General features: G+C 39.5%; 1 non-coding gene across 1 annotated transcript; it reads left to right on the top strand.

Annotated features, from left to right (window-relative positions):
• Nucleotides 1–5,998: 5,998 nt before the first annotated feature.
• On the top strand, nucleotides 5,999–6,070 carry TRNAC-ACA. The gene has a single exon. It is a non-coding gene; the product is annotated as a tRNA-Cys (tRNA).
• The last annotated feature ends 7,351 nt before the right edge of the window (nucleotides 6,071–13,421 follow it).

The raw sequence follows: 13,421 nt of genomic DNA, 5'->3' as shown, positions 1-13,421 counted from the left end.
CCCTGTCCTTTTTCCCTCACTTGTAAAAGATTGTCCCTTTTGAGTGATTTAACCTCCTGGTAGTTACTGGAGGACAGTCATCATTTGGGTTGGAGGTATAAACTGGCACAGGAGTCCCATGACTCTCACCCCCAGGGAGGCTCTGGTGCACATGGCCAGAGATTTATGACCATGAGAATGATATATGCTGCTGCTGGCTGCTCTTGGATCAGATCCAAGAGCTGAGTAGGGGAAGGGGAACAGATAGGATTGAGAAGTTTGAGAAAGTGCACAATCTTGGTCAGACACGGTATATGCAAAGTATCTTATATGTGTGATGAATTAGGCAATATAAGGCAAGTCATTATAAATGACTTTGGATCTCCAGATTTGAATTCTGGTACCTAATTTTATATTTTTTCTTTCTTTCCTCTGTTGTGACTTGTCCCAGACAAGTATGTTCTTTCTACTGTATGTGTTCTTACAAAATAACTTAAAAATGTTTAGTGAACACATGAGGGAAGAATCTTGCCTAATTTTATAGGCATCTATTTTTCTAAGGGCCCAAATATATGTTTTCCTCTCAAAAAAAAAAATAGTTGATATTTATTGTGAACTTACTTGTGTACTGGGAAATATACCTCTCACGTACCACCTCACTTAATCCTCTTTCAGTGTCATTGTTATCCCTGTTTTACAGATGAGGAAACTGAGATTTAGAGAAGTTAAAGGTGTTGCTCAAAGTCACACTTGTGAGTTCCTCGTGAGATCTAAGAAATGTACTAGAGTTTTGTGACTTCTGCTTTCTGCTCAATTACTGTGTCTTCCTTTTGCATATTAGGGTTCCCAGACTGAGTCTGTTTAACTGAGGTAGAGGAAGTATTACTGGCTATTATTGTCATGTTTCTATGATCCTTGACTGTGGAGACAACCTTAAATGCTGTATCCGCAAACTTGATTGGACATATTCCTATTAGAATCTTGCTCTCAGATCAGTTTTACTGAATGTAAAATTCCACAAGGACAGAATCTGCGTCTACTTCATTTTTACTTTCTCCAAGTCTAGAAGAGCAATGGGATACATTAATCCAATTGTAGAACAGATTATATACAGACTGGAGGTGAAGACTCTGAACATTAGAAGTGACTTCTAACACAGAGGTTGGCAAATCATGGCGCATGGGCCAAATTCAACACATTGTCTGCCTATGTAATTCAAGATTTATAGAACATTTGCTCATTTGTTCATGCATCTTCTGTGACAGCTTTTGTGTGTGTGCTACAACAGTGGAGATGAGAAGTTCTAACAGAGACTGTGTGGCTCACAAAGTCAGAAGTGCTTCCTATTTGGCTGTTTGAGTTTTCCCACCCAGGCTCTAAGGTATGCTTGAAGTAGACCCAGAAGCTACAATAAAATGTCTAGATGAATGGAAATGATTTAACTGTAAAAGAGCCTTCTGACTTCCCCTCCCTTCTCTCTAATGAAGATAGTTATCGTAGTGTCAGATTGAATGTATAAAAATGGAACCAAGTGCCTAACAATTGAGAGGTGATTAAATACATTGCAGAATGCTGTGCCATCACCAAAAATGCTGCCGTCAATAGAAACAGGTTTACAGTATAATAAAAGTAAAAAAAAAAATCAAAATACTAAATTCCATTTAGTTCCACTTTTGTGCCAAAAGATATGTACATTTATCAAATAAAATGTAGGGAGGAAAAACCAGAAGGTTACCAATGTTCAGGTGAGAGGATGTTGCTCATTTTGATTTTTTGCTTTATGCTTAACTGCATTTTCTATCTTTTTCTACAATGCACAGGCTTTTTTCCTTGATAAAACATTTAATTTTGAAAATGTTGAAAAATATAGACTATCTCATAATGTGATAAGATAAAAAAAAAAGTCCAGACAATTATCTCTGTGAATAGGGTGGCTGGTTATGGGCCCATCTAACTTCTTTTCCCTAAATGTTCTTTTTCCTCTGGGGGCTTCTTCTCCATTAGATTATTGTGGCCTCCACTACATCAGTCTCCAGGGAGCCCCTATTCCCCCTTAAAAATTGCAAATGCATGAATTGAAACAACTTTTCTTGTTTTCCTTTGCTCAGCTGAGACAGGCTGACATTTTCAAAAGGAACTTTAATACTCAGAGAACAAAAAGGCAATAATTACAGAAAATACAAAAGGCATAACAGTTGTCATGTTTAAAATGCAAGTTTCCCCTTCTCTAAAAGGCTAGTTCCTCATGCAATCAGAAGCAAATTTGGCTCTATGCTGGAGCCTTGCCTAGTTCCCCTGAAGTGGGCAGCACTGCATTTCTGCCACCTGGGATCAGTGGGGCCAATAGTCTCCATTTTAGATGAGCATAAAATATCAGTTGCTAAAGCTCCATCCATCTGGGACTTTCTCACTTGGTTTTCCTCCAGGAAAGGGTACAGTAAATCCAGAGACAATTGACAAGGTGAGAGATGTCACTTTTCGTCAATTTAGCAGCATCTCACATCATAGACATATATATGCATAAATACCTGCACATATATAAATATATACAAATATATATATTACACACATATACATGCAAACATGTATTATACACCAACAAAAACATGTAATTAGACACACACATACATATTCTCACAGTGCAGCTGTAGAGAATGTACTAACTCATTTTTAGTTTAGCGTCTTTTGTTCTTCAGACAGGGAAGTAACCAAGTTGAAGTCCATGTGTTACTGCTTTATGACAGTTTGTGACATGCCCAAATGTCAAAAACTGCCTATATACAGTTATAGAACATTTTCGGCATTCACCATCTTAATGCACAAGCTGAAAATCCAGGAGGCATCAAGACCCAAAAAACTTCTCACCTTTGCCTTGACCATGCTCTAGAGTCCCTCTGTGATATTTTGCCATCCTCTTGCCTCTGAGAAACCTTCACTGTAGACCTTAGGATGAAGTGATTCCTCTCTCCACTGAAATAATAAAGTCTTGCTTGCATTTGCCTTGTAACTTGTACCATAAAACTGATCTGTGCTGAAACTAATTGCGTCCCTCTCTTTTGTCTCTGTAAACAGCTGAGGGCACCAACTATTTTTTTTTTTTAATTGTGGTATCCCCTATACAGGGATGGATTTTTAAAAGAGTGGATTACATGTGGTAGAAGTTTAATAAACAGCTACTGAATAAATGTATTTTAGTAATTATAGAGACAGTCTAAGGAGGTAAATCTAGGATTAAATTGTTAAAGTTCCCAGGAGATCGATTTATACTCCGTTTTAAAAAGAACTTTCTCAGAATCCGTATTGCATAATGTTGTGATGAATTGTTCTGGAAAATACCACTGGGCATATTCTAGTCAAGATGAAAGTCTACTTTTGAGGACTATTATGACAGAGATTCATGCCTGAGATGAAAGATTGAACTAGATGTCTTCTAAAATTCTTTCCAGCTTTACCTTCCTGGTAGCTCTAAATCCAAATACAGGCAAGACATCTCACTGGAATAAGTATTATCATTTGCTCAGGCTGTCAGCAAGCTAGGCTGCATCTGTGTTGTGCACATCCGTCATTAGGTAGTTTTCTGTTTTCCCTGTCTAGTCCTCCTTTCTCAACTGTAGCTGTTAAACTATATTAAGTGACATCATAACAGCTAAAAGGCATTAGCAACCATTGAGGTAATTGATGCTTCTTGGTAATTCACAAAATGCTTGTGTTTTGTTTGAGGATAATTTGGCTTTGAGTTAAAATATTTGCTAGGTGTCTCTACCCATTCTTCCCTAAAACGGCTGGTTTCCTGAAACTGGGTCTTCGTTTCTGAGAATTGCCTTGTTCTACTGCCTGGCCTACCTGTGATGCTGAAATCCTATTTGCAGCAACCAAATTACTTTCTCTGAATCCAATTTATACAGTGACAGATGGGGGATTCCAAAAGGGAAAGTTTCCATTCATATCCAGCAAATCATCTTCATGGGAAGAAAGTTAGAAGTAAACTTGGTGACATACACAGCAATTTAACTTCTGGAAACCATCATCTTCCATTTTTAAATTATTTCTCTATAAAGTAAGCTGGACCCAGAATAAGTTTGTACCTCACAATTTTCTGACAATTGAATGAACCATTAATAAGTGATGATTAATTTATTTTACAAAGCAACATTATAAAATTGGTTTTCATTTTCTTCCTGTCTTCCTCTTTGAATATTTATACCGTTCATGTCACAAACACTACTTGATCAAGACTTAATTCATCTCAAGAAATTAAATGCTCAATTTCTGATATTTCTCCTTTTTGAAAAACTCACAGAATTACTTTGGTTCCAAACTATTGCATACAGATTTTTAATAGAAATGATTCATTACTAGGCCAATTTCCTTGTCTGTTAGCTTATCTTTTGAAGGGGTATCTTGTTTCTGAAAGCCTAGACTATTGTTTCGGCTGCTGTTTGATATGTTTATAATGAAAAATCACAAGATTGAAAATATTCTGAGCAGAGTGAAACAAAGCATGCTAGAATTCCATGGGAACTTCACTCCTTGGAACCCCTGCACAGCTGCTGAGGAGAGGGAACTGAGGTCCTGGGGTTGTAAGTGATATGTAAAGTCACACAGAAAATTGGTGACTATAATAATAATAATAATCACCAACTTTCTTGTGCACTCCTAGAACTTGGGAAGGTTCTAGGTATACTTTAAAATTCTTTTTCAGCTGTCAACTCATTTAATCTATTGAATCATCTATGGGATGGTTGCTATTATTAGCAGTAGATCAGAAAAATAAAATAATGAGATACCCTGGTAAGTGAGTAAGTGATGGAGTCAGGATCTGAACTTGAACAGAGTGGTCCCCAAACCTTGCTCTTTCTTGCTCATGAGGCTTTTCTGCCTTTTTTCAGAAACATGTAGATTCATTTTGGTCATAGTCTACAAATGTCTGCATATATGTAGGGGGTTGAGATCCCTGGGTTGGAAGATCCCCTGGAGAAGGAAATGGCAACCCACTCCAGTACCCTTGCCTGGGAAATCTCATGGACAGAGGAGCCTGGTGGGCTACAGTCTATGGGGTCGCAAAGAGTCGGACATGACTGAGAGACTAACACTTACACTTACTTATATGTAGAGGAAAAGAAAACACATACACGATACGTATATCCTACATGTATATTGTTCTCTTTCATTTGCAAAGCTCTGCCTCTAAACAGGGAAAGGATGACTAACAGCTCCTTCTGGTAGGTTGATTATCATAATACAAGTTGCTCCAAATGGAACACCATTGCCCTAGCTAATCTTAACATCCCCACATCAGTAGCTATTTCAAGAAAAAGCAATTCCCATCTGTTATAGAAACATATTCAGTGACAGCACACATCTCCTTATCCTAGTACCATCCCATTGCAGTGCAGTGGTGAAAACAGCATGATTTTCTCCCTTAATTCTGGAAAGTGCTCTCTAAGCCAAAACATGTGAGAGGGTTCAGTGCTTTCTCTCTTTTTTTTTTAAGTAAGTAAGTAAGTAAGTGTTAGTTGCTTAGTCGTGCTCGATTCTTTGCGACCCCATGGACTGCAGCCCACCAGGCTCCTCTGTCCATGAGATTTTTTCAGGCAAGGATACTGGAGTGGGTTGCCATTTCCTTCTCCAAAGGATTTTCCCAACCCAGGGATCGAACCCAGGTCTCCCGAATTGCAGGCAGATTCTTTACCGACTGAGCTACAAGGGAAGTGCCTTCTTAATTGTAAGGTACAAAAGGGTGACTGTGAAGGGAAAAAGAAAGTGCAAGTGTTAGTCGCTAAGTTGTGTCCATCTCTTTGCAACCCTATAGGCTATAGCCCTCTAGGCTCTTCTGTCCATGGGATTTCCTAGGCAAGAATCCTGGAGTGGGTAGCCATTCCCTTCTCCAGGATATCTTCCCAACCCAGGCATCGAATCCAGGTCTCCTGCATTGCAGGCAGATTCTTTACCGTCTGAGCCAAGGTAACTATATATTCTTTGTTATCTCATTTTGAATTCACCTAAGCGATCAAAGACTTCCCTGGTAGCTCAAATGGTAAAGCGTCTGCCTACAATGCAGGAGACCCAGGTTCGATCCCTGGGTTGGGAAGATCCTCTGGAGAAGGAAATGGCAACCCATTCCAGAACTGTTGCCTGGAAAATCCCACGGACGGAGGAGCGTGGTAGGCTACAGTCCATGGTGTTGCAAAGAGTTGGACATGACTGAGCGACTTCACTTCTTCACTTCAAGTGATCAAATGTATGTAACAAACTTTTTGGCTTTATGTGCTTTTTTCTAGAATATAATGGATCTTGATTCCTTTTCTGCACAGTATAGTTTTCCTTTCGAGAAATGGTCTACCTCCATCTGGTGGAATTGTCATTCACATGGCCCTTCTTTGCCTGTGACAGGTACAGGCTCATGACCTACTATCCAAGCAGTGAGTCCCACCTACCTGAATGCTGTACATGAACAAAATTGGGACTGTCAAGGTTTCTCCCTAGATCCTTCTGCATGAGTCATTGAGGAAAAAGTTCTTTCCTCTTTTGAGGATTTCAAGGTATGAGGATAATATACCTTGGGATTGTTGAAGGCCTTTGCTGACATACTGAAACTGCCTGAGAATTCAAGGGGAAAAAAAAAAAAAGATTCAAGGGAGGGAGATTAGAGACACAGAACCTTAAATTCACAGAACCAGAATTAAGCCATATCTGAAGATAGGATCTAATTGGAGGTTTTCCACTGTGCACATTTAAAACAAACAAACAAAAAGAGTTTCTATCATTTGTAATCAAAGAGTCCGAGTACATGGACTCCTAGAACTGAAAATCAGAAGGGATCTTAATGATGTAATCTCCCACAGGTAAATGATGCCATGCATTGCACTTCTGTCTTTGGTTACCTAGGTACTATCTCTGCTTGAATTCCTTAGGAGGTTTGTTATTAAATGGGTTGGCCAAAAAGTTCTGATTTTTCTACTCTAACAAACTTCTTGGTCAACCCAGTACTTGGCATTTCATTCCACTGTTGGCCAACTCTGGTTTCCAAACAGTTTGTTTTTCCTAATATCAAACAAGTTGCTTTCTTGAGCCTTCCCTTAACTAATTTTACTGATGTTCTCTGAAAGAAAAGTGAAAGTGAAGTCGCTCAGTCCTGTCTGACTCTTTGTGACCCCCTGGACTGTAGCCTATCAGGCTCCTCCGTCCATGGGATTCCCCAGGCAAGAATACTGGAGTGGGGTGCCGTTTCCTTCCCCAGATCTTCCCAACCCAGGGATTGAACCCGGGTCTCCTGCATTGTAGGCAGATGCTTTACCATCTAAGCCACCAGGGAAGTCAAGACCACTGGAGTGGGTTGATATTTCCTCCTCCAGGGGATCTTCCCAACCCAGGGATCGAACCCAGGTCTCCCGCATTGCAGGCAGACACTTGACCATCTGCTCACATGAAAGTCAACTTGATTCTTAAAATAGTTGAAGACAGTTGTCTTATTTATTTCAAGCATTTCTTCAACTTTATTAGCAAATTCACATACTTTTCTGCTCTTCACCCTGCCCACATCATGATTTGTAAATTTTCTGGTTCCACAGACCCCTAAATCTTCCATTGGGCTGTCTCAGAGGCTACCCAGGGAAAGCCAGAGAGCCTGCTGTTCAGCCCCACACCCTGTTTATCTGTGTTTTTGTTTGTCTCTGATACTGCTTCATTTGGAGAAAAACAGAATAAGAAAAGACTGTATACACATGGTATTTTGTTTGTTTTCAGTCTTCTTCTTTTTTTAAATTTTATTTTATTTTAAAACTTTACAATATTGTATTGGTTTTGCCAAATATCGAAATGAATCCGCCACAGGTATACATGTGTTCTCCATCCTGAACCCTCCTCCCTCCTCCCTCCCCATACCGTCCCTCTGGGTCGTCCCAGTGCACCAGCCCCAAGCATCCAGTATCGTGCATCGAACCTGGACTGGTGACTCATTTCATATATGATATTATACGTATTTCAATGTGATTCTCCCAAATCATCCCACCCTCTCCCTCTCCCACAGAGTCCAAAAGACTGTTCTATACATCAGTGTCTCTTTTGCTGTCTCGTATACAGGGTTATTGTTACCATCTTTCTAAATTCCATATATATGCGTTAGTATACTGTATTGGTGTTTTTCTTTCTGGCTTACTTCACTCTGTATAATAGGCTCCAGTTTCATCCACCTCATTAGAACTGATTCAAATGTATTCTTTTTAATGGCTGAGTAATACTCCATTGTGTATATGTACCACAGCTTGCTTATCCATTCATCTGTTGATGGACATCTAGGTTGCTTCCATGTCCTGGCTATTATAAACAGTGCTGCGATGAACATTGGGGTACACGTGTCTCTTTCAATTCTGGTTTCCTCAGTATGTATGCCCAGCAGTGGGATTGCTGGATCATAAGGCAGTTCTATTTCCAGTCCCTGATCCCAATATTATGGACTTCCCTGGTGGCTCAGATGGTAAAGCGTCTGTCTATAATGTGGGAGACCCGGGTTCGATCTCTGGGTTGGGAAGATACCCTGGAGAAGGAAATGGCAATCTACTCCAGTACTATTGCCTGGAAAATCCCGTGGACAGAGGAGCTTGGTAGGCTACAGTCCGTGGGGTCACAAAGAGTCAGACACAACTGAGCAACTTCACTTCACTTCACTTCATGGACTTCCCTGATGGCTCAGATAGTAAAGCGTCTGCCTACAATGCAGGAGACCCAGGTTCAGTCCCTGGGTTGGGAAGATCCTCTGGAGAAGGAAATGTACTCTTGCCTGGAAAATCCCATGGACAGAGGAGAGTGGTAGGCTACAGTCCATGGGGTCGCAAAGAGTCGGACACAACTGAGCGACTTCACTTCACTAATGCCATTATTAATCAGAATATGAAACACACCCCTCCGGATGAGGGTTGATTTGTTCAATCTTTATTTAGATTATGGTCGTGATGCAGGAGCTATGTTTTACTGAGGAAGCCTGGCATGGCTTTTAGCTCTGGGAAGTCCAGAATGCACTTCTTTGATTATTCACATAATCAAAGAAATTCCCAGATCTTTGATTATGTGAATAACTACCAATCCTGAATGTTCCTGTGAGTCCAGTTTTTACAGATAAAAATGGTGAAATAGATAAATGTGTTACTCTTTGGATCTGAGGAGTTTAAATCCATTTTCTTGCTAACATCAATGGATTTTATGTAAAATTAAATTATAATGCTTTTTTTCCAAAAGGTCACAAGTGTAACCCTTATAATAAGAGGTCCATTAATTCATAAATGCTTAAGGAAAAGCCATAGTGAACTGCCTCATTGCCTCTACTTCTACTCCCTTGAGGGAATCAATGTGAATAGACTGATTTATATTCTCCCACAAGAATCTATGAACTCATACATATGTACATATATATCAATTTAATTTTGTGAATGTCTTTTAAAAAACGTATTTGAAATGGATAACCAATGTGCCATGCCAGGCTAAGTTGCTTCAGTCATGTCCAACTCTTTGTGACTCTCTGGACTGTAGCCTGCCAGGCTCCTCTGTCTATGGGATTCTCCAGGAAAGAATGGAGTGGGCTGCCATGCCCTCCTTCAGGGGATCTTCCACACGCAGGGATTGAGCCCACGTCTCTTATATGAAGGCGCACTGGCAGGCGGGTTCTTTACCACTGGTTGCCAGCTGGGAAGCCCCGGATAACCATCAAGGGTGTTCTGCATAGCACAGAGAACTCTGCTCAATGTTATGTGGCAGCCTGGCTGGGAGGGAAGTTTAGGGGAGAATGGATATATAGCTGAGTCCCTCTGCTATCCACCTAAAACTACCAAAACATTGTTAATCGATTGTACCCTAATATAAAATTAAAAGTTTTAAAAAACAACCTCCCCCACCCCAAAACTTGGCCTTCCTAGAATTTGTGGTCTAATAATGGGGAGAGAGACAATGTACAGTAAAATTGAGTAAAATACATAGTAAGGAGAGAAATAAAGTAAGAGGTGGGGTTAGAAGTATTGATGGTTGCATTTTAGTGTAACTGGTGAGGACTTTAGCAGGAAGAGCATCATATTTGGGGAAAGGGAAGAATAAGTACCCAATCCCTGTGGTGGGAGTGTCCTTGCATGTTCAACTAACAACCAGGGGTAAAGTGACTGATTGAAGGATGGATTAGCAAGGATGGAGGTCAGAGCACTGATGGGGGACAGCCCCTGGTGGGCACTGAAAGTCCTTGTAAGGACTTTGGATTTTGCTCTGAAAGAGACTGAATGGTTTTGATCCAAGGAATAGCACGCCATGATTGACATTTAACAGGATCACTTTGGCTGCTGTGCTGAGAACAGATTAAAGGGTAACAAGCATCTGAGAAGGGAGCCCAGTTGGAAGGCCATTATAATCATCTAGGAAGGAGAGTCTGGAACAGGATGGTGGAAGTAGGTGTGGCAAGAAGTGACCGCATTCTGGATAGATTTTCAAGGTTGAGTTCCCAGATTTGCTCAGGGATCAGATATGGGTTGTAAAACAAAATGCAGAGTCAAAGATGGTACCAAGGCTTTTATCCTAAAAACTCATGGAAGAGTCACCATACATTCAATGAGACAGACTGCAAATTGAGCAGAATTTTTAAAAGCAAGAGGAGAAATTAAATTTTAAGGTATGTTTAAGTTTGCAGTGCTAATTAGGCATTATTTTAGTAGACATATGACATTCCATAAGGTAATTAATCTAACCATTGCTTTGTTGCTTCAGTTCAGGTTATTTCAGATTTTACAAGTATAAACATTATTGCAGTTTTTCAAGGCCAGATTCTTATTGGTCAAGTCTCACCTTAAATGTCACCTGCTTAGAAGGCCCTTTCTTTATCACCCATTTCAAAGTTGCACATCATCACATCACTCTATTTAGTCTCTGCTGCTGCTGCTGCTGCTAAGTCGCTTCAGTCGTGTCTGACTCTGTGCGACCCCATAGACGGCAGCCCACCAGGCTCCCCAGTCCCTGGGATTCTCAAGGCAAGAACACTGGAGTGGCTATTTAGTCTCTAGATAACATTTATCTTGTATACTTTTCCTTATATATTTATCATCCCTCTCTGTCCCTTGGAATGCAAGCTTTGTAAGACCAGAACCTTTGCCTATCTTTCATGATGGGCACAGAGTAGGTCCTCAATAAATGCTTGTTGAAAGAATCAACATTATGTATGTATGCAGAATGTCATGTACTGGCACTTTTGTTTTTATAGGCTAGATTTCCCAAAAGTGATATTGCTGTGTCAAATTGTTTTTTTATTTGTACCAATATTGGCAGATTAATTTCCTAAAAGGTTATATTATAACACTTCATTCTCCCACCAACAATTTAAGAAAGCAATCATTTCTCTGCATCAGTTGAAGTGTTAGGTGATTTTATCCTTTGATGTTTTGCTTCAGTATTGCTTTCTTATTTTTCAGTCTTTCTGGCTTCTAATGGCTCCAAATAGCGTGAGTAATTGTCATACAGTTAATGAATTCTTGTACAAGGCAGCAACAATTTGTTTAGGTCTCACTGAGATTATCTTAAAGAGAGTGTTCACTTTTAACCTCCAAGATTGTTTGATGTTGTGAGTTGAGGAGTTTATCAAGGATAGATTTAACTCTTCAGTCCTTTCCTCTTTAGGGCTTGGAAATTTGAAACCACTAAGAGAATAAGGTTTTTCCCTTTAAAATATCAAATGGTTTTTAAAAGAGAGATTTATGAAAAGAAGTTCTGTAAATCCATATTTTAAAATGCATGCATGTCGGACCATTCTAGGAGAGAGATGTGAATAATGGTATAATTAATGTAATAAATGTTGACTCCATGTTGAAAATAATTTATTTCTGCATAAAATCTATGAAGCTGTAAAGCCCTTCCAGCTGAAACTGATTATTTATATTTCCATTCAAGACAGGTAGATGCTGATTACCACCCCTTTGTCTGCTTCCCCTCCAGTGGTCCTGTCAGGATCTTCATCCACATCATTCGTCTGTGAGAAAGATTTTCTTTTGTTCCTTGACTGTTGTTTGCCCTTCATTATTTAGTTTGAATCTCTTGTTTTCATCCAGCTGTCGTATTTTCTTCCCACTCTCAGAGTCAGGATAATGTGAAAGTAACAAAGTCTGAGACTCTGTATGTTCAGATGCCTCTCCTGCTCTGAACCTGCTGTCTGTGAAGTTAACCCAGCATCACAAGCTCATTTTTCCAGTTTTTCCAGCAAAAGCATGTTGGGTACAGGAATGTGTGCCAGTTAGACTTGTGGACTTGCAATGATAAGAACTCAGTACCCCTAAATCCCACGATCCAGCTAAAAAGAAAGTGTTATGTAAAAAAATCTTACTGACAAATTAAGTAACAGCATTTGTGAAGTGTCTACAAACCGGATACTCTGTAAAGTCTGCCTCCAATCTCTTATGTGGTGGTGGTTTAGTCGCTAAGTTGTGTCTGATTCTTGTGGCCCCTTGGACTATAGCCAGCCAGGCTCCTCTGTCCATGGGATTTCCCAGGCAAGACTACAGGAGTGAATTGACATTTCCTTCTCCAGGGGATCTTCCCAACCCAGGGATCAAGTGTCCGGCACTGCAGGCAGATTCTTTACCCCTGAGCCACCAGGGAAGCCCCACAATCTCTTATCCACAATTCCAAATCCCAAGCCTGCTAAGAACAGCAAGATTGGATCTGAACTTATCAGGTCAGGTAAGGTAAACCTGACCTGAAATGACTTGAGCCTATTTATAGTCTTTATTCCATTTTAAATGAATAGTCACACATTTCTCTGTAGAGATAGTAATGTGGACAGTTGGGACATACTGATCAGATTTTACTGAGGTGATAAGCAATATAAAGTTTGTATAACTTTGCCTGTCAAAATAGAAAATAATTGGAAGTTTGAAACTCAGAGGTTTGCAGTAAACATTTATAAGCCTATAGGTCAGTCTATATGAATATTGATTGCATAAATAATTACACTCATAGATGTAAAAATATAGAGATCACATATCCAGCAACAGTATCACATCAGTAGTGAAGGAGGTAAATGGAATTAAGGTATGCTAAAGTCTTTTCATGGATGAAGAGAGTGAAAAACAATGGTAATTTTGGGTAATACACACAAAATAGAAGAAGAATATATATTTCAAACTTACAGAAAAATTAAATATAAAATCCTTAACAAATCTCAAAACAAGGCAGAGAAGAGTAAAAAGAACATAGAACAAGGAAGGAAAATGTAAAACACACAGAAATATACATTGCATTTAATGGATCCAAACACTGTAGAAGTTAAAAAAAAAAGAGATTAGAATGAAGATTAAAAAACAGGAAAGAAAGACTTATTTGGGATTTCTGCAAAAACTCAACACTCTACGCATAAAGGTACAATGAGACTGAAAATGAAGGGGAAAAAAATACACTGCTGGCAAACACTCACTAAAAGAATG

The sequence above is a fragment of the Bison bison genome, unplaced genomic scaffold, assembly GCF_000754665.1.
Source record: "Bison bison bison isolate TAMUID 2011002044 unplaced genomic scaffold, Bison_UMD1.0 scf7180017864505, whole genome shotgun sequence".
In the NCBI taxonomy this organism is placed as follows: domain Eukaryota; kingdom Metazoa; phylum Chordata; class Mammalia; order Artiodactyla; family Bovidae; genus Bison; species Bison bison.
This window is presented reverse-complemented; position numbering and strand designations above follow the sequence as displayed.